Source organism: Anser anser (genome assembly GCF_964211835.1).
Source record: "Anser anser genome assembly, chromosome: 1".
Taxonomy (NCBI): domain Eukaryota; kingdom Metazoa; phylum Chordata; class Aves; order Anseriformes; family Anatidae; genus Anser; species Anser anser.
In genome coordinates, this window is record NC_139720.1 from 133,189,249 (window position 1) to 133,212,608 (window position 23,360).

General features: G+C 40.0%; 1 protein-coding gene across 4 annotated transcripts in view; it reads right to left on the reverse strand.

The window, feature by feature from the left end:
* Positions 1-23,360, reverse strand: part of WWC3 (WWC family member 3) — a 100,756-nt gene that overhangs the window by 71,837 nt on the left and 5,559 nt on the right. The window contains exon 1 of one of the 4 annotated variants that reach the window (XM_083846596.1): positions 1,956-3,043. The exons of the other annotated variants lie outside the window; for them this stretch is intronic. The gene's annotated coding sequence lies outside the window, so the exon portion shown is untranslated. Of the gene's footprint in view, positions 1-1,955; positions 3,044-23,360 lie in introns of those variants that run through there. 4 annotated transcript variants of the gene reach the window in all.

The window sequence follows — 23,360 nt, forward strand, 5'->3', positions numbered from 1 at the left end:
AATACTGGTTTAAACTGAAATTTAAATTGAAAAATAAAAATAAAAAGATTACCACATGCTCAGTGTTACATTGCCTCCTTGATTTCTATATTATTAAGGTATCTTGGCTATCTCTAGAGTAATATAGAAGCAAACAGGGAAGGTCTTCAGAGCTGCCTTCCTATCTACTATGTTCTCTCACTAACTCCACACATCCTACATCCAAAAGATTATGCCAGCAATTGCTGACTAGCTCGTTACCCTTAAATCTAACCTTACTAGACGAAATCTAACCTTACTAAACTAAACTGTTCTTCAGAATTTTGACACCAGATTTTTCTAAAATGTTATAACAGCCACTGGTAATTCAAGTTTCTGTACATGTGCTACAGTTTGCCGTGCCCTGCTGAAGGCCCCCTCTCCCCTCTTAAATCCTTATATTTATCTTTCTTTACCAACTAGCTAGGACTGGAAATAAACATATAAGATGCAATATGTATTTACTAATTTGTCCACATACCATTAAGGTGTCAAGTGACAGAGACAAGGCTTAACTTAAATATTTTTCAATAAAGAAATACAGTGCTGTAAAATGCTTTTGTGAACTGATTATAGCTTACAAACACAAAAGACAAGTCAGTCAGCAAAACTGAATATCTTCGTTACGTTAAACAGCAATCTTTGGTCTGACTAGCAGGCGAGTAGTTGGAGATGCACAGTGGTCAGCAGCAGAATCTTGAGGTATACGTACAATTACATCCTGATGTGGTCTACAACTGCTTATTAACCAAAGAAAACCCTTTTCATACACTGAGAAAACCCATCATGCTAGAAAACAGGCCAACTAACAAGATGCTAAAGGCATTTTATACTTCTGTAGTCTGAGAGAAGAACATATTGCAGCCAAACTATGCTTAACTACTAGTGTTCCCCTAGAGGTAAATTTAAGTTTAATGGTATTAAAACCAGACATCTGTCATGTCTATGTGCACAAAGAAGCTCAGCACTCCTATGAAAAAAATATGTAATTTGATGTTTTAAAATGTTTTAAGCCCCAATCTTGCTAAAACTTACTATACTTCGAATATATTCGATTAAACTGTACCGAAATTAATTTCATAAAACCACTTCCACCAATAAGTATCACTTAATGATACTTATAAAAGACAATACACATTTTTAAAGTTACCAAACAGTTTCTAGAGAATAAAGCAGAAAGCGACTAACAATGGGAGGAAAAAGTAAATGCAACTGGACTGAGTATAAAACAATGGTTGGAAAAATATATATTCAAGAGACCATTCTTTTCAAGTCTCTGAACAAAGTGATGTGTAGATAAGTGCCAAAAGGCTATGCACACCATGACTTCACATACATCCTATTGAAAACAAATTGTGAGGTAAGACAGTAAACAAATGCCTCATGCCCTGAAACTCTACACTGCCAGCTAATATTAGAAATTCAAGACAGGAGTTTCTCATTTGAACTTTGAGAACACCTTTGCTCCTCCTCCAGCCCACTCAAAAAAGACAGTCCTATATGTTTTCTAAAAGTACCACGTACAGAATTTCTCATACTCACTTGACTACCACATTCCTGCAAGTTTTACAGGCTCTTGCACCATTTCTGCACAACGTCTTCTAACATGGTACTGCACTGTCACGCACTACCTCTGCCTGTAGAAGGGTCCCCAGGGCTGACACCCTTGGCCCATGCCCCCCTCGGCGGGCAGCCGTGGGCCATCAAAGACATCACATGGCGCTCCAGCAGACCCTGCCCAAATTATGCAGCAAATCCACAAGGCAGGCTTTCCAGACTGCTTCTTCAACCTCAACTCCATTAATAAAGCAAGTGGGAGAGAGAGCAACCAACGTGACACGAGGACAATCCAAGGACACAGTTTCAGTAACTTTTCTGAAGAGTTACCAAGTTCAACTTAGCTCTAAGCAACTGGAGAGAAAATATGCTGACAGGACCTTCGATGCTTTTGGTTTCAGACTCCATTTCTTGCAAGCAGTGATCTACGGCAGTCACCTCATTATTGAAGGTTTCTTCACTCCTCCAGAAGTTAGAGACCCTTAATCAAGCAGATATGGGTGTGTGCTTCAGCTGCCTAGAGGTGGCGATGGACAAGTCATTAGCGAATACTCTGTATGTTAGCACAGTTACAGGAATTCTCGATTCACCTACTTACTTAAAAGATCCAGCAAAACGTATTTTAACCTTTATTAAAAAAATTTTTAGTCGTTACCTTTAAGACACTAAAGGTGGTCAGAAAATAGTCCCATTTTAAGCAAATTTTCCTTTAATAGGTTTTTCTATTTTCCAAATATATCAAAAGATGCAACAAAAGATTACATCTCCCTAACATCTTTGCTCTTTCATACTATTGGAGCAACAGCACCCTTGCTAAAAAGAATTTAAAAAATTACTTCTTTAAAGCCCAGTAACAGTTTAGAAAAGAGCAATGCATTTGCAGTGATTTGCAGCCTTGCTACATTTTCTTCTCACAGCTCACTCTTTGCCTTTGCTTTAAAATTATATATGTAGCTGTCAAATTATTTGTACTTGATATGTCAGTTTATATACTTTCTAAGCTTTTTATTCTCAACATTCTCTACTTGCAGTCACGAATGCAAACGCGTAAGCTACAAACACATAACATTCATACAGACAGTGGGGTGAGGGAAAGTCTCAACACACTTAAATTCTTAACACTTTAAGACCTGTTTACAACTGCTTCCACACTCCAGGTTTGCCACCCTGGCAACCAGCATTTTTCATGCTTTTAGGAAAACTTAGCCCATGTTTTCCCAGTATTTAGTTATCCCAGTGATATTACGATTCTCCAAATATACTTGCCTCTACAGTCCTCCTTAATGCTGACTAGGCAAACTAATGCAATATATTCCCCAATCAATTCAGTGACTTAGTAATATATCCTCAAGAAAAAGACAATTATACAGGTTTATGTTCATATGAAACTTTTCAAGAGGTTGAAGTTATGAAGTTTGATGTTATTACTTCTATGGTTACCAGCAGTTATGCAATGTATTGTATTTAAATTTCAAGCTAGACCAATAAAGTACTTCGAAGTATTATGAGGAATTGCTCATAACTTCACTGTTGCACGTTTGCTAAAATACAGGAATAAAAAATATTTTGTGAAAATAGAGAATTCCAGACAAATAATGCAGTGTTTATGAAGAATAGTAAGGTAATAAAGGAGGAAAAAAAAAGAAAAAAAAGGACAACCTGCTCAAACCCCAAATTAAAAAATATTTAACTTCTTAGAAAAAAATATTTTTTAGTATAATAAACTAAATCGAAGAGAAAAACAGCACGTCATGTGTTTTTAGAGTATAAACTTTCAGCACAACAATAAAATGGGAAAAGAAAAAAAATCCACAAGAGATAAAGCACAATTACAGCAGACAGCACATGTCCTCAGATCTACACTGATCTTAAATTTGCACATAACCGAACATCCACACTTAACAAGTAGCTCCTCGCTTAAAAAGCAGTGGAAATTTTGATTAAGCTTATATGATAACATACTAATGAGACTTCAACAGTAGATGGCCTCCTCTTCTTCCTCCCCATCTCCCATGACTGAGAAAGTTAAAAATAGAGGCTTCCGTTTCCGTAAGTTATTTCCCTTTAAACTTTTCTAGAGCACTGAAATTAGCTACTTTGCCAGCTTCCTACATTTGTGTTGGAAAAGAAGGAGTGTTAAAAACATGCTTCCATTTACAGCAACTCAGGAAACTGACTTGTGTGGTTTGCATTACTGCTGCTGTTTGTAAATGACAAGTCCCTCTAGAAGGTGTAGGTGTCAGAAAGTATACCTTTGGATACTGCTCACCCAAAGGCCCTTTGCACTGCAGACAGGACTATATATATTTTGCGGGTAATCTTCTGTACTTGCTTATACTTCTGTATTTAAGCATTACTTTGCAGTTAGACAACACGGATATTTTCGGGACAAAGCTTCCAATTCCCCATTAAAGAACATTTCCATAACTATGAAGCAGAGAGTAAGAGCCACAGAAGGCCAGCTTCAGGTCCCTTGCTTCACAGCCCTTAGCCTTCAGGGAAGTCAGAAGCCACAGGAAGCCTCTGACTTCTGCTGTCACAGCACAGCACAATCCCAGCTGACCAGGTCCATATTTTAAGGTCAGAAAGAACCACTGTCATCAACTACTTGACCTTCGGCATAATACTTGCCACAAAACTTCAGCTGGTAATGCTTGCATCTAGCCCAACATCTCGTGGTTGACCTACAGCATATTTTCCATATTGGTAAGGGAACTGTTTGTTTATATCAAAAAAGATGTACATTGCAGCGTAAGTAAATGAACTGTTTATATCGAAGTACTGAAGACCAACAACAAAAAAACAGGAGGAATCCTGATACCAGTCTGATGTAAAATTGTATCATCTACACATTACCTCACAGCAGTGCCATCCATTCATTAGGAAGCCTGGTATACTTCGTAAGACTTCGCCTGGTTAGGAAATTTTTTGATTGCTTCTAATTTTGCTAGACTGACATTGTTCTGGCTGAAGTTCTCTCTCCTGGGGGTGTGTCTCATTCTCATCTCTTGTGAGAAGCTTCAATTAAAGCAGCTTAGCCATTGGAAAGAATAAAACAGAGGAAAAAATGCTGTCCCTCTCCACCCCCATGCTAGAATTCCCACAGCAGCTTCACAGACAATCTCTCCACTACTAATACTGGGATCTGCATTTTTCAGGTCTCCTGCTATCCCTGTGGTAAAATGTTCAAGTTTGGCCAAGGCACAAAGGAGTGGAAGGGTGGGAACGTATTCTTGCACATGCTCAGTGTAACCCTGTGAAATGCAAAAGCCCTGTTTACACTCCACAGAATTTAAACTCCGCAGAACATGCACTGGCGTCTCCAGACCTCTGCTGGCTACAAACCCACCCAACCCCCGTGTGCTAGGACATCACTGAGCTTGCTCAGTTGCACAGAGCTGCTACAGAAAAAACATTTCCAGCACACCCTTGCTCCTTACTCTGTGCCCAGGAGCAGACGAGGAAGACAGTTTCTTCCTCCACTCCCAATCCAATCCCCTTTGGACCTGAACATCACAGGGGAAAAGAAAGCACGGCCTCACCAACAGGACAGGGAAGGACAAGCTCAGCCAATGTCAGATGCCGTCCTCTATGTCCCTCTGCTCTGAAAACCCAGGGCAGATCACAGCTTCTCTCCCCTGTCCACTCCACTCTGCATAATCGCCCACTTCCAATTATTCCGTAAGCTCCAACTGCAGTTTGCACAAAAGCTGAATTACCAGCTTGGTACCACTGAACTGCAGAGATCCCTGCCCTCTTCACAGACTTCCTCCACCCCTGCACAATGCTATCTCTTCATAGCACTATGATGGTGAAGGGTCTGGAGGGGAAGGACATATGAGGAGCAGCTGAGGCCCCTTGGTTTGTTCAGCCCAGAGCAGAGCAGGCCGAGGGGAGGCCTCATGGCGGCCTGCAGCTCCCTCATGAGGGGAGCGGAGGGGCAGGCGCTGAGCTCTGCTCTCTGGGGACAGCGACAGGACCCGAGGGAACGGCATGGGGCTGGGACAGGGGAGGGTCAGGCTGGGGGTTAGGGAAAGGTTCTGCACCCAGAGGGTGGTCGGGCACTGGGACAGGCTCCCCAGGGAAGTGGTCATAGAACCGAGGCTGCCGGAGTTCAAGAGGCATTTGGACAACACTCTCAGACACATGGTCTGATTTTTGGGTGGTCCTGTCTGAAGCCAAGAGTTGGACTTGATGATCTTTGTGGGTCCCTTCCAACTCAGGGTATTTTGTGATTCTATGATTCACTACTAGTTCAAGACAATGCAGAGAGAAGGGAGGCAAGCAAGACCTCCTACTATTGGTAACAAACCATTAATCAAGTTTTTTAATGTACTGTGGCAAGGCTCTTTAGGGGAAAAAAAGCCAACACAACAGAACGCAACCACATAAATTAAGACTCACAACAATTTAATAGCAAACCTTAATTCTGGCATTTTATAAGGTGTTTGTGTTCAACTATACAACTGTAATAAACATGAAAAGAACTTACATACACATCTTATAAAAGCATCTCAATTAGGAAGAGTTCATTTAGGCGCCAGGGTCCATATCTAAAAGAACCTTCAAACGTTCGGGGGAAGGACAAAGCTCATTGAAAAAGTTTTGTTCTTTTCTAAGAAAGTCAAGTATACAACAAATGAAAATCCAAGACCTCAAAAGCACTTCTAAATACCCATTGCCAAACAATGGCATTGTAATTCCCAGTAACAGTAATCCGCAATATGAGCACTTCCTTCATTGCTCATGAAACGTTAAGACACAACACGGGAACTTGATATGGATAATATCTTTCAAAAACACCATTTTAATCCATTTATTTGTTAAGACTGGTTAAAAAGCAACAATACCCTGGGAGCTACTTAAGAGAATAATTCATGAAGGAAATGAAGTACTAAAATGTGTAATGATTGATTGACCAAACAACCTTTAAACAAAAGATATGCAAAAGGAGATAGCTACTGTATTTTAAAACATATCCTCTACAATATGCTCACAAAAACTATTTTTTCATAGTAACTGCAATTAAAATCTCCACCCGGTTTCTCTCGTTTTTTCAAATAAGAACCAGTCTAACTCTAATGTAGATTTTAATGTTCCACATGCAACACCAGAAAAGCCACAGAAATATCAGAGATACAGATTAAATGAACTGCAGGAAAAGCAGAGGAAGGAGGAGAAAAAGCATTAACATTTCCAAAAAGCCTTTCTGGTACATAGCATAAAGCAGTTTGGACTGCTTAAAGTTAAGCTCTACCTAGCGCTGCCAGAAGGGACACGATGCTTTGTTTCATACAGAAAGTTACCTGCCATACAGAAAACTGCCTGCCTCGCAGAGTTGATATGAAGCCCTGTTACAGAAAGAATTCTCTGTTTCACAACTCTCTGTGGTTACTAGCAGAGGAAGCATCTGAACTTTAAGTTTCTTTAAGTCCAATTTACCTACTTTCTTCAAAAATACTTTTGAGAGAAATCTAACCAGCAGTGAGACCCCAAGTCTTTGAGGTGAGGATGGTAGATAGCACTGTCCTCTGAATTTCAGAATTGATCAGCAAAATTTGAGGCAGGTGGCACACTCTTCTCAACAGTTTCAGCTATTTCTCATTACTGAAAAATCTGGTGATTCAATCTCCGAGTAGTATGAAAGAGAAAATTCACAGATTTCAGAGGCACTCGAAGCCTGCTTGCTTAGTTGAGTTGAGCAACACTTCAGGAGATCCAGTAAAAGGAAGGCCATGAAGCAGACTAAACCACGATTGCTATTCCAGACAGCAGCTGCCTAATGTGAGCTGAAAACTTTGTGACTAAAGTCTGCTTCAGAGACCATGACTTCAAAAATTTACCACTCAAAGGTTATTAAGAAACCTGAGTGAACTGAAAGGGAAACAGCAGAGCACGGGGAAGGCAGGGGAGCATACAAGCATGACAGGAAATTCCAAGAAAAATGTGGTAATGACTCTTATGTACTTACTCTGCTCCACACATTCTTGTGCTGTATCATTTTCTAAAAATCTTTTACTACTACCCATTAAGCAAGAAGGCAGCTGAGAAAAAAAAATAAAAAATAAGGGAGTACTCCCTCTTCCTCCCTCACCTTGTACTTATACCACAGCCAAATAACTAATTTGGAGAAAAGATTTCCTAGTCTGCCACTGCTGCCAGGAAAACCTATCTTCTCTGCTATGACCCTCGTCTAGCTTCCTTTTGCAGGTCTTACCTCCCCCTCATAAGTGAACTCATATGTTTACATGCATTGCCACTCTCAGCTCTTCCCAGAGCTTAATCCACATGACTCTTATTCATACAATTTAGATTTTCTAATTCCATTCTGCCCGAGCATGACAGAAAGGAATTACCAAAGATGGAAGCTGTCAGAAGAGTGAAGGTACCCCTTTAGTCCACCCCTTCCCTCCTCGTTGTCACAGTTGAAAGTCTGATACCAAATTTTTAACATCCTGGAGAAGTTAGTTAGAATTTGAGGGCAAAATTATCAAGTTGGCTAGAGTACAATGAAGATACCATTGATTACATAAATTGGTTCATATTGAATTAAATCTATTCCCTGCCCTTTCCCCTTTAAGGAATTACCACTACTAGATTTTTTTTCCTGCCAATATTATTGAAAGGGCAACAAGTAAAAAATTAACAAGGTATTTTAATCACTTTTGAGCGGTGCTGCTTTTCAGCCTATCTGATCATTTTCTGTCTCTTTTCAGAACAGCCTTCTGAGGCAAGGATACTCACTTCACACCCAGTTAAACCTTGTTGCTCTGCTGCATTTTAACGGAAGCTTAAGTTTTATAGGTATGACTGGTCCAGACCCCCCTCCTTCCCTCTGGCCATATATTGAGCAATGCATCTTGTTACTAATGCACTGCATTAGTCTTTCCAATTCCTGCAAAAGTTAGGGAAAAATAACTGTCTGCGTAAAACTAACTCCTTTCAACAATGCAGCAGTCATAAATACACTAAACTTAAACAAATAGTCAAGACTGAATTGGAACACTGATCCTCATCCTGTTGGGGGAAAAAAAACACCAGAGCCAAAACTCAAACTCCCTGGAAGAGACTAACAAAGACTATACATACAACTGAGAGAGCAAAATGCAAGGCAGCATACCAGCTACCAAAGCCATCTGTAAAACTTGGTGCTTTCCGAGGTGGCACCGAAGTGATGCTAAGGGCAGACATCCATGGATGCAAGCACATTTCTACTGATTGAATAGTCTGTACTTCTCAAAATTCCAGAAAACACACAAAAGGGCACTATTCAACATTTACTTCTTCCTAGAAAATGAATGCTGACAGAAGGAAAGGCAGGATGGAACCGTTGTTGCCATAATATAAATCCAGAATTCTTAAAAGGATAAGATGCCATTTGTTGACAACCCAGCCAAAATTATTTCACAATGTAACATTTTACATGATCCAAGAACAGTACGAAAGTAAATAAAAATATTTAAAGAGCTTTTGCATATAGACTAATTGCTTTTAAAAGGAAAACAAATTACACAAATGTCGTTTTCAATAGCAGCTTGTCTAACATATGATTTCATTTAACAGGTCCTAAGATAGTAATGACAGTAAGCACGGACAAGTTCTTCTGGCAACTTTTAACATCCATCAGAATTTTAATGTTGAGAAGAGAAAAAAATAGTTGTCTTCAGAGCTGCAACATTAATTCTCCTTTTATTTCTTCTCTATAAGTAGCCATGAAAATGCATTCATCTTGTCCTCAGTAAACCGTTCATCCCCACTTATTTTGGGCAATTAAGCCCAGCATATTCTTCCATTGTTTTGAACGTACACTGCTTTGATGCCTGATTTCCAAAACAAGAGAACTACAAAAACACTCTCAAACATACGATCCAGATCTGACATGTGCTTCCCCCCCCCACACACACACACACTAGCGTCAAAAATTGCTGTGTTCCCTTCACACTGCTGTCATTCGCATTATTTTATACGTGTCGATTTTGACTGTCCAAAACATAGAGCTACCCAAACAACAAAAAACACTCCTTATTAGCACCACCTCCTCCTCTCTGTCCTGCAGCCATGCAGCTGCGGCCACCCCGGCCAGGCAGAGCTGGCGGCAGCCGGGTCCCACTGTAGGACAGCCATTCCCTGCAGCTCCTCCACCAGCACCACGCCAACGCCATGCCACGCGTTCCTCCGGCTTGCTCCCACCCGAGGAGCTGGCACGGGAGCAGCACATGCTGACCGTGCTTCTCGACGGAGCATCTCGCAGGAGAAGCCGGAGGGGTACTTAATCATTTATGAACACAGATTATCCTATCGCGCACTGTCAATAGCCACACACATCTCACTCATCTCCAAAAGCTGTCTGATGCCCTTACGGCTACTGCTTTCCACAAACAAAATCCCCATTGGCAAAGCTGCTGAACTGTCAATTATTCTGCACTGCGATGAATGCCTAATATTCACCCTCATCAGCCTAATAAAAAGAAAACTTTAGCTCAAGCTACACAGCTAAAAGATACAGCTTACAATTGAGAGAAAGTACATCTCTAGAAAATGCAAGGCATCTACATCTATCATATCATGCTTGGCAATTGTAACATGAATTTTGGGAGATCAATAAACCCCAACAATTTCTAATGCCCCTTTAAAAATATTATGCCAACTGCTGTTGGTAACAAGTTAGAAAGGAGGGAGGGAGAGAGAAGAACACACAATTCTACCCTCAAACCAAGCTTGCTCATTGCTAACTTTCTTCCTGGTATAATCAGCAAAGCTCTATTGCAAATAATTATGTCAAGTGATACAAGATTCAGGAGCCGAGGTCTTCTGCCTTTGGAAGGCTGTAACAGTGTCCAAGTATCACTGATTTTAGAAAGTGCTTTACAAGGGAAAAGCACAAGGGTCTGAAGACAAAGACAAACAGAAGAGATAAATCTTTACCTTCCCTGTTTCATTTGTATTCATACAATCACATTATTCATTTATAAGCAGAACACTACCCCGAGGTAAGAAACACCATAATTAGTACCCATGCTGAAAACTCCTTGGGGAGTTTAAAAGTAACACTACGCAAGAAGTCTGGAGAACTGATCTCCCACGTCCCAAACCAGCACCACTGAACCAAAGTCCCTCTAACTCTGGAGAGGTGTGACTGAAAGAGACAAACATTTCAGGACTGGTATTTCACAGCAGCTACGGGAAGAGGTCAGAAAAGGCACTGCGCTAAGAGAGCTGGGAGATCGGGCGGTAAGTCTAAAGCAGCATTTTGGAAGACTGGGAAGAAAACTTGAAGCACACCTTTCTGTGCTTCTGTGAAATATCTGAGAAGAGTAATGCAACTGTCCACTTCAAAGATTCCATTTATCCTTCCAAGTAGCTATTGTGACTGGGTAATATTAGAAATCTTCCTAAAAACATTGCTTTATTTCCAAGATCTTCCCTTAATAGCAGTTTATTACATACAAAATATTGTACTACTGCCAATCAAGAGTGAAGAAAGTTATGAATTCATTTATAATAAATCCATGGTGATATATACTATGATAATACGCATTTAATGTGTACTTCATAAATACAACCCTACAAGGCATGACTAGTGTCTCCAACTCACACAAAAGAAGGTTAAGGTAACTGATCTCTAAAGAAACTACTATTACAATAGAGATACTATGACTTTGCACACTAAGTTAATTACTCCGCACTCCGCTACATGCAGACACTTCTAGAGTTTGTCCAAACAGGATGTTTTGGGTAGACCCAAAGCAGCTCAGCCCTCGCTCAGATACGTACAGGCTGCCAGCTACTTCAGAGTGGCACGGAGCTTCGTCTAACACAACCTCCCCTACGCAGGGCTTGTTAGCTCAGGTTCAGTGATGAATTAACCACAGCCACCTGGCTCCCGACCAGCTCAAAGCACGAGCCGGATTTGCAACATAGCATTTAGACACAACTGAGAACGTCTCATAATGAAATTGCTTACTCACCTTATTCACCCTCACTTACTTCATCTAGTGGAATAAACTACTCACCCATATTGCTACACAAAGAGCATTTACATGGAAGATCTAGGGCACTGTTTATTCACACCCAAGCTTTCTGAACTCCAGCTTTTCCAGGTAGAAAAATCTGTGCTTAATGAAGGTCAAAAACAAAATGAACAATCTTTGCTGACAGCAAAACCACTGGCACCTTCTACACTTGAGGGCATTTGAGACAATAATACATCTTCGACCCTTAGGGCCAAAAGCTGGCTGCTGGCAGCTCCAGGAGGTTCACTAAGAGCAGGCACCTCACCAACAAACCTTCGGCAAGACTCTGTATCTCTTCTTAAGATCACACTGCTTGTTCACACATACGGGAAACCAAAGCTAAAAGCCAGGCAGCGTACTGCAGGTCACATAACCTAACAGTTACGCAGGAAGCTTACATTTGTCCAGTGCTTTGGTGCATTTTTTGTAATATTGCAGCCACGTGAACATACACACATCCCACAGAATGGTTATAAGCCAAGCCTGTACCATAAGATCTGGCACATCACCATCTCAAAATGTGTTTATATTAATTGATTATAACTGTTCTTATCAATCAAATGGTTAAAACATCACTTGGTTTTAGGAATTGGCTTCTGTTTCAGTCAAGTGGCTACTAAAGCTAGCATGCAGAGATGTTAAAAAAAAAAAAAAGGTCTTGGAGTCTGTTCTCCTATAAAAATATGGATATGCAATTTTCATTAATAACACTATTAGTTTAGTGTCTATTTGGCTTTTATTCCATCGATCGGTTTCAAATGTTACTGAAAGCCCCTTGGTAATTCAAATACTCCAATACTCTATAGAGTTCAGAGCAAGCAGGGCACCCAGCAGAAAGTGAGATTCCCATGCTCACACTGCATCAGCTGTCAGAAAATCCACTCAAGAGCAAATGGATAAAAATACCCCAAAGTGCAAGGCAAAAACGCATCCAGCAGAGCTTTCACCTTCCCAGACACTGAAGTTGATCAGCTGGAAGACACAAACCCACAGGAAACCAGGCTTTGTTAGTTCCGGGACTCGTAGAAATACCTGATTTATATAAACAGTGACATTTTCCACATCTACCGCAAGCTTCTTCAGCACATCAAGTTCAGTATCCTGCAAGGCATCTCCCTGCCCTGCCCTAGACATTCACGTGCAAGCTACCCAAATATTTTCCCTTCCAAAAGTTATTTTCTTTAAAAATACATTAAATATTTCCTTTAAAATCCACAGCTAGTCCTATTTATGTGACTATTTGCTGGGTGGAACAAAGTTAGATGCGAAGCTGGAAATACCATAACAGCTGAGTATTTTAACTGGCAACACCCTTGTAATGACATGCCCGTGTGTCATATCAGCTATAGACACCACATCTTCACAAATCTGACATCTCCCAGCTTGAAAATTAATTTAGCATGTTTATTAGAATTTTACATGCACATTTGCACAGACATTCTTGCATTGAAAATACCGAAGAGCATTGTATCAAGTGTATGTTGAGGAGTTTGACGCTCGTCAGTAACCATCTCAGCAGCAGGTCAATACACCACCCCTCCAAAACTGCTTAAAACTTTTGTGCCGTGCCACGACACAATTCATGTTAGAGTATTTTTTCTATAAAATAAAAACCCAAATTGTAGGTCATGCATTGTTTTTAAATGCCGAAATTTGATCTCTTTACAGATAAAAATCAATAAATAGCCTTATTGCCTGTACGGCTCCATCGATACAGGTATGCACTATTTACATACATTAGCGCTGTTATACAAGGAACTTGTCCTAAATAAACATAAATTATATAAGGATGTTGCAATCGCTGGTGAACCTAACAGTGCTGGGTTTGGGAGTTGTGTTTTTCCCCCAAAGTTGAAAGAAAACACATGGAGATACACAGGAAGATTCTGCTACTCTTTCTTTAAGACAGGCACCAGAGGTATTAAGAAAAGACAGGTTCATTCCCAATTTCAGTATTTCCTGAGTGTTTTGTTGCCACATTTTATAACTTGAACTTTGCTGATGTTTGTTTTGTTGCATTTTATAAATACAACAGGGCAAAAGCTGAGAACTGAGTAAACCCTGGATTCAGCAATCCAGCAGACATCTAAGTCTTGATTAAAAATATTTCTCCTGATTAAAAGTGACCCACCCATGAGAATCAAAGAGAGAGGAATTTGGAGGCACGCCAGTTCATACAATAACTATGTTTATTTGTCTTAATAAATATTTAAGAAACATGACTTGTGGTATTTGATACAACTGAGCCCGGTTAAAAGGCCTCTCTCCATGACATAAGCAAATACCGTCTACCCTCTTTATTTGTCCGACTTCTCCAACATTCAAGGCTAATCTAGTTTTAGGTCAGGAAAAAGACTGCGGTCTGTCATTTTAAACAAACCATTGTAGTAAAACGTGAACAGGAAATTCCTAACTACGCTGTTCAAAGAACAATGATTAAAAAAACAACACAAACTTACAGAGTACAAGGAGCCTACAGACTATCACGGGACAGTTTGGGTGGAAAAAAAATCCCAAAAAAATCCAAAAAAAAAGAAAAAGGCCTATAATTACCTTGCTCGGTATTTTCCCTTCCTCCTCCGCCCCCCCTTGCCCACCCCATTGCCTCCACAGGGGCAAGGGGTCCTTCAGCCTCTGCCGAGGGAGGAACATTGGTAACTGAAGGGGGAAGACCGCAGTATATACAGCTCTGTCTGATACCTTGGAAATATCCGGCCCGCGGGAGTTAGCGCAGGCATGCCATTCATTCCACAACATATAAATGCCCTCTTTAGAGCCTCAGCTAAGCAGCAGTTTCATTTGGATTTTGAGGCACAGGTCTGCCTTGTTTCTCAATAAGCAGCAAGCTATTTTTACTGTGGAAAAAAAAAACAAAAAACATTTTAAAGGCATGCCTAGTAGCATACAGACAGTGTATAAAATGGATAAAATGCGGATTCAAGGAAAATCTCCTGCATTAGCATTCTATTCATAGCACAGATTTTCATCTCTTTAAAAAAAGGACTTTTCTATATTTTAATTTACACCCAGTATAATGTCTTAAAATATGTGGAAATTCTTTAACCAAAGTACTCTGACAACTATTTGGGTTTTATTCTCAGAAATCTGGATATCTGACTATCTTCACCGATCAACAGAAGAAAAGAAAAGGATACATTCCTAATTTGAGACAGAAATCGCAGTTAAAGGGAACGATTTCACTTTTAACATAAAGTGCTAACAACAACAACAAAAGGAAAACATGGAAAGAGCCTCAGGCAAACTTCACAGTAGACATACCCTAAAAATATCTGGATATGGGTAGTAGCATCAAAATCTTCAACCGCTTTGAAAAACAAGCTTCAGAGTACATATGTAAAAGGTCAGAGACAGAAAAACGAACATATGATCCCTACAGAGTTGCATTCTGAAGAACACCATTCATGGGCTGGAGGGTGGGGAAAATGTTTCCACAGCCAGGACACTATCCACGGTTTCGGGGTGTTTCTAATGGAATCAGAGTTCTGGACACAGGGTAATTTATTTTTAAAGAGGACAGAAAAGCCTTTTATAACTGCTCCATGGCTTCTAAATGTAAAGAAAAGGAAACTTATGGTTGTGATTAAGGTCAAGAATAAACATGATTTTCTTTATCAACTGACTTCGGAACGAACAAGCCAAATATCTGAAGAACAATGTGGGCAAACAGTCATCCGTGCAAAACTTCAAAAAACCCAGATGTTCATATACTGTACATAATTACAGAAAGCAGATTCCAAAAATTTATTAGAGTAACTTTTAATGGCAGAATGATGGAGTAGTATTTAAAAACAACAAGACAACTTTCTAAAAATTCAGAACCCCTTAAATGTAAGCTGTTAGGGGAAGAAAAAATATATAATCAACACTGTCATTCAGATGCTGTTTCTGAAATAATCAGATAATGGCCAAAAGGCTTCGTACAAGTCAGAAACGGTGAAAGAAATAGTCTTTAAGCCAAGGATCTGAACTGAGACCTGCTCAATAGTAACGATAGCAATGAAAACGTATTATCAGCTTAAAGCTGTTTGGCAGATCTTGTGCAACAGGCTGGAGGACTCGGCTCGCTCCTAGCAGGCAGATGTCCAGAGCACACAACCCACTCTATCATCACTGTTACCAAACAGAAGCCACGAACAGGCACCGACAGATCGGCGAGATCACTCCCAGAAGCAACTTACCCAACACGCTACTGCAGCCTCCCGTGGTACCAGAAAGTTCACCTGCACCCGTACCGAGCCCTACAAAGGAGGCACTTCGCATTGCAGCACAAGGTTTACAAAAACAGGCTGTTTTCCGTAATTGCCGGAGTTTTATTTAATCTGTCAGGTTTCTAGAACACTGTCACAAATTTTACAAATGTTTGTTAAAATAAATAAATAAAAAGCTCACCCATATGTACCATCTGGTGTTTTGTCTTTTATTAAGTCATAGAAACACATCCTATAATTTGGCTTAGCATGAAAACAGGTTTACATCTAAGGCCCAATGAAAAGTTCGTATTTTTTTTAAATGCACTTCTGCGAAAAGTTAAGATTTATTTTTTTTTTTAAAGCACATGACACTCCTAGGAGACAAAAAGTTGGGACATCAAAATTTGTGCCAAAATCCCCACAAGCTATTTTTGAAAATGCATTAAAAGTGAGGATGATGGATCATTCCCTAAGATGCCCTTGAACCTGTAAGAAAAGATTCAGTACAAATAACTGGGAGGTCCTTCAGGGCCATTCACAGCCAGTGGTAGAAGACCCTCCTGTCTCCCCCCCTTTCTTTTTTTTTTTAAATGGTCATGGCTTAGCAAACCTTTCACAGATCACTCCCCACAAACATTTCTCAGCTCCAACTTTCAGAATTGTAAAGTGAGAATAATGGCTACTAACAGATAGTAAATCCTGGAGGTGATCAATTTTTCAGATGATTAAATGGCACTGCACAAAACATTCACATACTCCTTCCTACATCTTTGTGTTTGGATACATGCTCATAGACTAGAAGACTTTTTGCTCTGAAAGCCTTCTATTGTATTTAACTCAAGAAATTTAAAGACTTCTCCAAGGCTTCATATAAACACATCCAGAAAGACAGTAAAAAAGACAAGGAGGAATTTGCAAAGCAGCTTATTTTACAATGGGAAAATAATTCCTGGAACTGGAAATACAATATCTTTATAGTACCATCAATCAATCAGAATCTAAGAGTCAGGTTGATCATAGATATCTCAACATTTTACACCAGAAACAGGCTAAAGGGAAAGACTTGCTTAAAGCAAAAATGTAAGGGTTTATTTCATAATCCATCAGCTAATTCCCCCCTACACACACATCACCTTCCTGACCAGAAGGCACTTAACCAGCACACTTCGAGAACAGCAACCATACTCCACACTGCAAATCAATTCAAAGTGACTTGACTGAAACTAGCTGGTCATTATGATTACAAAAAATGCTTCTTAAATTCAGTGCATTACATGGCGTTACGGGAAATCAAGGAAAAGTTCAGCTGAATCAGTATGCAAGACTGCCAAAGCACGGAGAACTATTAAATGCAAACGAGACAGGCAGCATCAGGACAAGCGCTAGGACCTCTTGTGCCCCGTCTCTGAGCACACTCCCCTTGAATAAGGCAAAAAGCTTAGGAAATCTAGTATTTTTAGACTCGTACGTTGTAGCTACTTTTGATTTATATAAGTGAAGTGTCACTTCTTTCCAAAGTCCTTGCTGTAACTAAGTACATTAAAATACTGGCCCATTCGTGCATTAAACTGCAATTTCCAAGGGTTCAGAACTAAAAGAAGTTTTCACATCCAATTTTCCTTTTGATGACTTGAGATGTACTCCCCAACTTCCCCTAGAGGCAACATAAATTTTGCACCTAGCTAACCAGTCCAAATATTATTTTTTAAATTAAACATTTTCGCTTTCATTTTGGGTAAAAGTATTTTTGAAAACTTCTGTGAAACATGGAGGTTTCCAATGACATTTTTGCCACACAGGCAGTATAGAAACTTTACAACAAAACTGCAATTAAAAAGTAGGCTGCAGTGAAATATCAAAGAACTTCTAAAAGAAGAATTTACCATCTGAAACATTATTAAATGAAGAAACTGGAAGCTCAGGCATCGGTGTATTTGGGGAAGGACTGTATTCAATACTCAGAGGGATCTTGAGACATGTGAGAAATTAGACCATCATTTCAAAGGAGAGCATTTTTAACCATCTGTTCTGCAAGCTGGTACTAGTAAACATTTTTCTAAACAAATAATTCTGTAATTGAATTGGCCCAACTAAGCAGCTACATTAAACACAGAAGTGAAATTCAAATGTCCATGCAGAGTCTTGAGTACATGGTGCCTATTTATCGCAGATCTCAGTACACCCATAACCACAAGAGCAGGACTGGCTTTTCCCTTGAATAAACTATGAGCTGGCAGAAAAGCAAAGGTAATACAACTCAAAACAATGCAAAGTAGTTTTTTAATGTCATAACTCAATACATTGCATACAGTTGGAAATATGCATCTGAATATACAGTACAAATATACAGGTTCTTAAACTGAAATCTTACAGGTTACCTACTGGTAAAGACTTTAAATGCATTTTCAATTTTATTATATAAAGGAGAGAAAGCTACGCTTTATAATGAACAGGTCTAACATGTATTTCTCATCAGTCACTGTTAGAGAGCATTCAGATACTCTGACAACTGATCTATGTATGAACCAGCAGCTGTGATACTCCTTTGACAGTTTTTTCTTGGTTTAACTTATTTTGAAGTTTGGATTACAGAGATCTATGTACCATATCAGATCTTTAATACTGCCAGTCTTGGTTTTATCCAAAAGATGAAATCTGAGGGAAACAGAAGACATGAATGTTTAAACAGTCATTTCCAAATATATGTAATACTTTCTCCATCCACAAATCATCCCTACATTGCCAAAAAGAAAATAAAAATGTCAGTTTAGTTTTTATTCTGAAAGTTCCCTTTTTAAGCATGCATGGGGTTGCTGTTCCAGTCAAGTAACTTTGGACTGTAAGAAGTGTGTCACAATTTGTTTATGCTACAGAATTGGATAATTATGCAGTATTTCAGCCATCTTCCCAAACACAGATAAGCCACTCTTTCTAAGACTGCATTGTGTATTAAGGTTAAAAAGTCTTAGTTTTAGCTGTCTAAATGGCAATCCAATATTAAATAAATCAACTTTGAAATATTGCATGTTCACAGCTTTGATACCAAACTTTGCATTTTGCCATAAAGAATACTAATCACTGTACGTGTGAAAAAGCTTCAGCCTAAGTACAATATAAATCAAAACAGTTTCAACGACATTCTCTATACATATTTCATCTTGAAAATAACTCTTTCAGAAAGCTACGAAAGATAGCTTTTGATCGTCTGCTGCCAGTTCAAGGGTGTTGATATCACTATACTTTATTTTCGTCTCATTGCCAATTAAATACACTGAAATAGAAAAGTCTTCAAAACCACCACCAACAAAAAATACAGTAACGTTAATTTTTGATAGTCACTAATTCAGCCCCTGATGGCAATCAGCTCTGTGAGCCAGCACAGAATCTCACCTCAATCCCACACACTAGAAGGGGACAGACCAGACTCATCACTGGATGCAAGAGACATTCTTACTCTAGCAAAGCACCCACAGAACAGGAAAAAACAGGCCAAGAAACAGGAACTGAGAAATACTCCAGCTTATCTGAAAACTACAACACACATCTCGAGCGTGTCTCGCTAGGTAGGAGCTGCCTCAAATGATTCAGCGTGCCAGGAGAACTGACAGAGCCGTCAACTTTTAGCAGAGACTCTCCATGTTTTTAGCACACTCTGAATGTGCCAAGTCCAAATTAATTTTCCTATCTGGAACAGAATCAAGAAGTGAGTAAGGCCCTTGTAGCATGGCAGAACAAAACCTAGATCCCCGTTCCCTTACCACTGAACAATTAAGAACCAAGGGTTTATCTCCATGAAGCAGGCCCAGGACTGGGCCATGAAACAGGCAAGGCAAAAACATGACATCAGAGTTCCTGCTCTTCTCCATAAGCAGAGAGCCAAAAGCCTTGTACATCACGTAATTCCAGCATTACAGCCACCTCCTCCTCTTCAAGCTGGAAATTTCAACCTTTATTCCTTCCAGTCCCTTAGTAACACCCCTGTCGAACAGTCTTTTGATCAGCTGTAGCCCAAAATACTGGCGATAAAGCCACCTTCCAAGGCCCTCTGACAGCTCCTTCGTCGGTTTTGCTGTCCCCTCGACGTGCCTCTTCTCACTCCACCCTTCCTCAGGCTCACCCTGTGCCTCCCCACCGAGCTGAGATCCTCCCTGGAGGTACTCCGCTGTCAACATCCGGCCCGTATCGACCCGATCTCATACCCAACTCCCTCACACTCCTCTGAGGCGCTGTGCTGCCAGCATCCTCCCCAGCTCCCCATCTGATCGTACACCCAATCCTCCCCGGCACCTCCTTCACTCCCTGCCAGCGATGGCAACGCTCACCACCACCCCTTCCTGAGCACTCCCAAGCTGCTGCTGAAAACCCAGACTCCCTCCCCAAATCGGTTCTGCAGGTCATACCTGCCCCTCACGACTGAAAAGCCACGTCCATATTGCTACCCAACTCTAAAAGTTACCGTGAAACCCATTTAAGACACTTTTGTTGGGTTTTATGCATCTGTCTTACATTTGAAGGGTGAATCCTCACTTTTAAAAAGGTAACTTGAGATGTGGTGTTTTACCGTGGGGGTATTTTAAAAGTCAGTAGTCAGGACTGCCGTTCACGAAGAGGATTCACCCAAGAGGGTTTTAAACTGACTCATCACTTTTGCCTAAGCCAGTTCCTTATTGAATTAAACTTAATTGCCATAAGCCATTTAAATATCCATCTGCCCTGAGGGTAAGTCAGCTGAGGGAGCTGAACAGGCCAAAACCCACCCTTCCCAAAAAGAGAAAAATGAAATGCTGAATGGCTTATTTTTACCAGCTGGACTTTGTGTGAGGTTGGATAACCACCAGTACCAGTGTGAGAGGTACAAGACCACGTGGCTGGAGGAGGGGGACACTGCTGCTTTCGGCAGCAGGGAACCGCTCGCTCAGTGGTGCTGTATTGTGAAACCTTGCTGAGCGTGCACCCTGGGCTGCCACGGAGAGGTAGGGCAAGTACCTCGGGGATGTTCTCCTCTTTGGCTAGCTTCTTGCAGCCAGAAACAAGTTGAAGGTTACATAAAAGCTGTGATACTCCCTGGCTTTGCTGGTGAACGCGAGCGGTCACATCTGTAGCAGATAAGACATTCAGGAAGTTCTATTTTTAACTCTAGCCAGAAAAAGTATTAGTTTTACTCTTTCGCCAAAATACTAGCTGAATACTTCTGTTCGGCCTCACGTGCAACTTTACAAAGCTCTACCTTCCAGTAATCAACGTGAAATTATAAACCAACATTACACTGAACAGACACCTCTGTGGTGCTTGTTAACAGGACTTTGTCTGCTATAGATAAGTTCTTAATTTTTTTATTGCCTACAACTCATTTGTTCTTATGTTTGCCTACTGCTGTCACTATATTTACATTTGCTGAAAACGTGAAGTTGCTATCTCTCAGACTAAACTTATCACTAGAATCCAAGCCTAAATAGGATTTTTTTCTTGAGATAACAGAACTTAAGACCCTAGCCTCATGACATTTCAAGTCTTGTATTCTCACATGTGCGGTTCATAGATCTTGAAAAGCGGACACTCCCTCCCCAACCCTTTCAAAAACATTCATGCAAATACTTAATTTTCTTCTGACAATGCTTGGTGCTGTTTAATGACACTAAATACAACCACTATGTCTACAGTGACTCACATATGCATTGGTTTACATGCAGAAGAAACAGCAAAGTACCTTTTCAGATAATTTTGAGCACTAACAACATCTGACAGACCAAGGTTTCTCAGAGTATCAGATCCAACTTATAGGCGAGGCAGCCAATACCTCTGCACAGAACCCTCCAAGAATTAGCTCTTGTAACACGTGCCGTTATATTGCTGTAGCTCACTGAAGTCACGAGCCCTAATTTAGTCCTTTCTAGCAAGCACACAAACACAGCAAGGCAGGTGTCTGCATTCCCTGACTGCTGAAAATACTTAAATACCTCCATTTAGAATTCACTAAAAACTACACGTGCACAGGAAAAAAAAAAAAACACTAAAAAACTTTTACCTTTAACAAAGTACTAAGAAGCTTAACAACGCTCTTTGCTAACGAGGTAAACTTGGCTCAGTAGCTGTTTGGATGCCTTACGACATGTGAATTAGGTCTTGCAGTTTTATGCTAACTAAGCCAGATTTTCAAAGTATATATATGTTAACCTGTAAAAACCAATCAAATAAATCCTAATTCACTACTATTGTACTAAAAGGACAACCTTTCATTTTCAGGAAGAAAGAGTGGATGCCTCCCACCTCTACTTTCTGAGGCACTGAAACATTACTACAAACGTTTAAAAATGTTTATCCTCAATTACTGGAGGTGTAGCACTCATTTTTGACAATATCATATTACAAGAGTAGTTTATCAGAAAATGCGAACACTTCATACAGGTATTTCTTACTTCATACAGGTATCTAATTCAGAGAGCTGAGACCAAGAAAAAGATATAATAATTCAAAATTAATTTACCACGAACCAGCTCGTTAACATTTACTTGTTATCAGAATCTAACAATTGAAAGCAAGGACTAAGTTTGAAAACACACAAACATTAATCCTGAGACACTCACACCTATGCTTATTTTGAATCATAAGCTACTTCATACAAGTGCCAATATAAAAGTTAAACATCTGCTTGTTTGATGACCTACCAGCCAGAATGAAAAAAAAAAAAAATAGATATATGAATAGAATAGAATGTATCTCTCTTCTGAATGGCAAAGAAATGTATCATGGCATATATCTATGTGACACTTTCAAAACAAATGTCAGCTACGGTGTACCTTTAAAAATATTACTGGACTATTTTGAACAAGAACTAGAGCACAAGTATGTCCCGATGGGTCGGGGGCTTAGGGCAGTGCAGCCCTCTCTCCCCGCACATGCTGCAGCCTGTACTCCCAGCCACATGCCAGGAGAGCAGTCGCACAGCTGCACGGCTTTCCCATCCACGCTGTGACTGCATCCAGGCTTGACATTTGCAAAGAAAATTCAAAACATCTGGATCTCGAGTAGTACTTTATATGCATTGTTTTTCATATAAATTCTACCAAGTCCACTGTATTTACTGCTAACTTGAGGTAACCACATGATGCAAAACTGCAGTGACCCAGATGTCTCAAGCGACAGGGGTAAACTGCATTTCTTCCTTGCTGTGTTCAGAGAAACAACGCAGAGAAACTCTCCACTTCCTAATGAAAGTATGGCTGCTCTGCCAATCCATATGAGATATATTTAGCCAGATATATTATATATAGGTCAAGTGATGTATCATGCAACGGAGGCAGCAAAAATAGATGCTCACAGACAATGGGGCTTCAACTGATAGCTGACTTAGGCAAAAAAAATGAATCGGATAATTTCATCTAGAGAGCTAAAGGAGTAGAAAAACTATTCCAGCATTTAATATCTCTTATTATTAAAAAAATATATCCTATTTCTGGTTTCAACTTCTGACCATCGAGACACTATTATAAATCTATTAAACAAAAGAGATCTGAAGTCTCAGGTACCATAACCTCTTTTTACGATCAGCACTCAAACCACT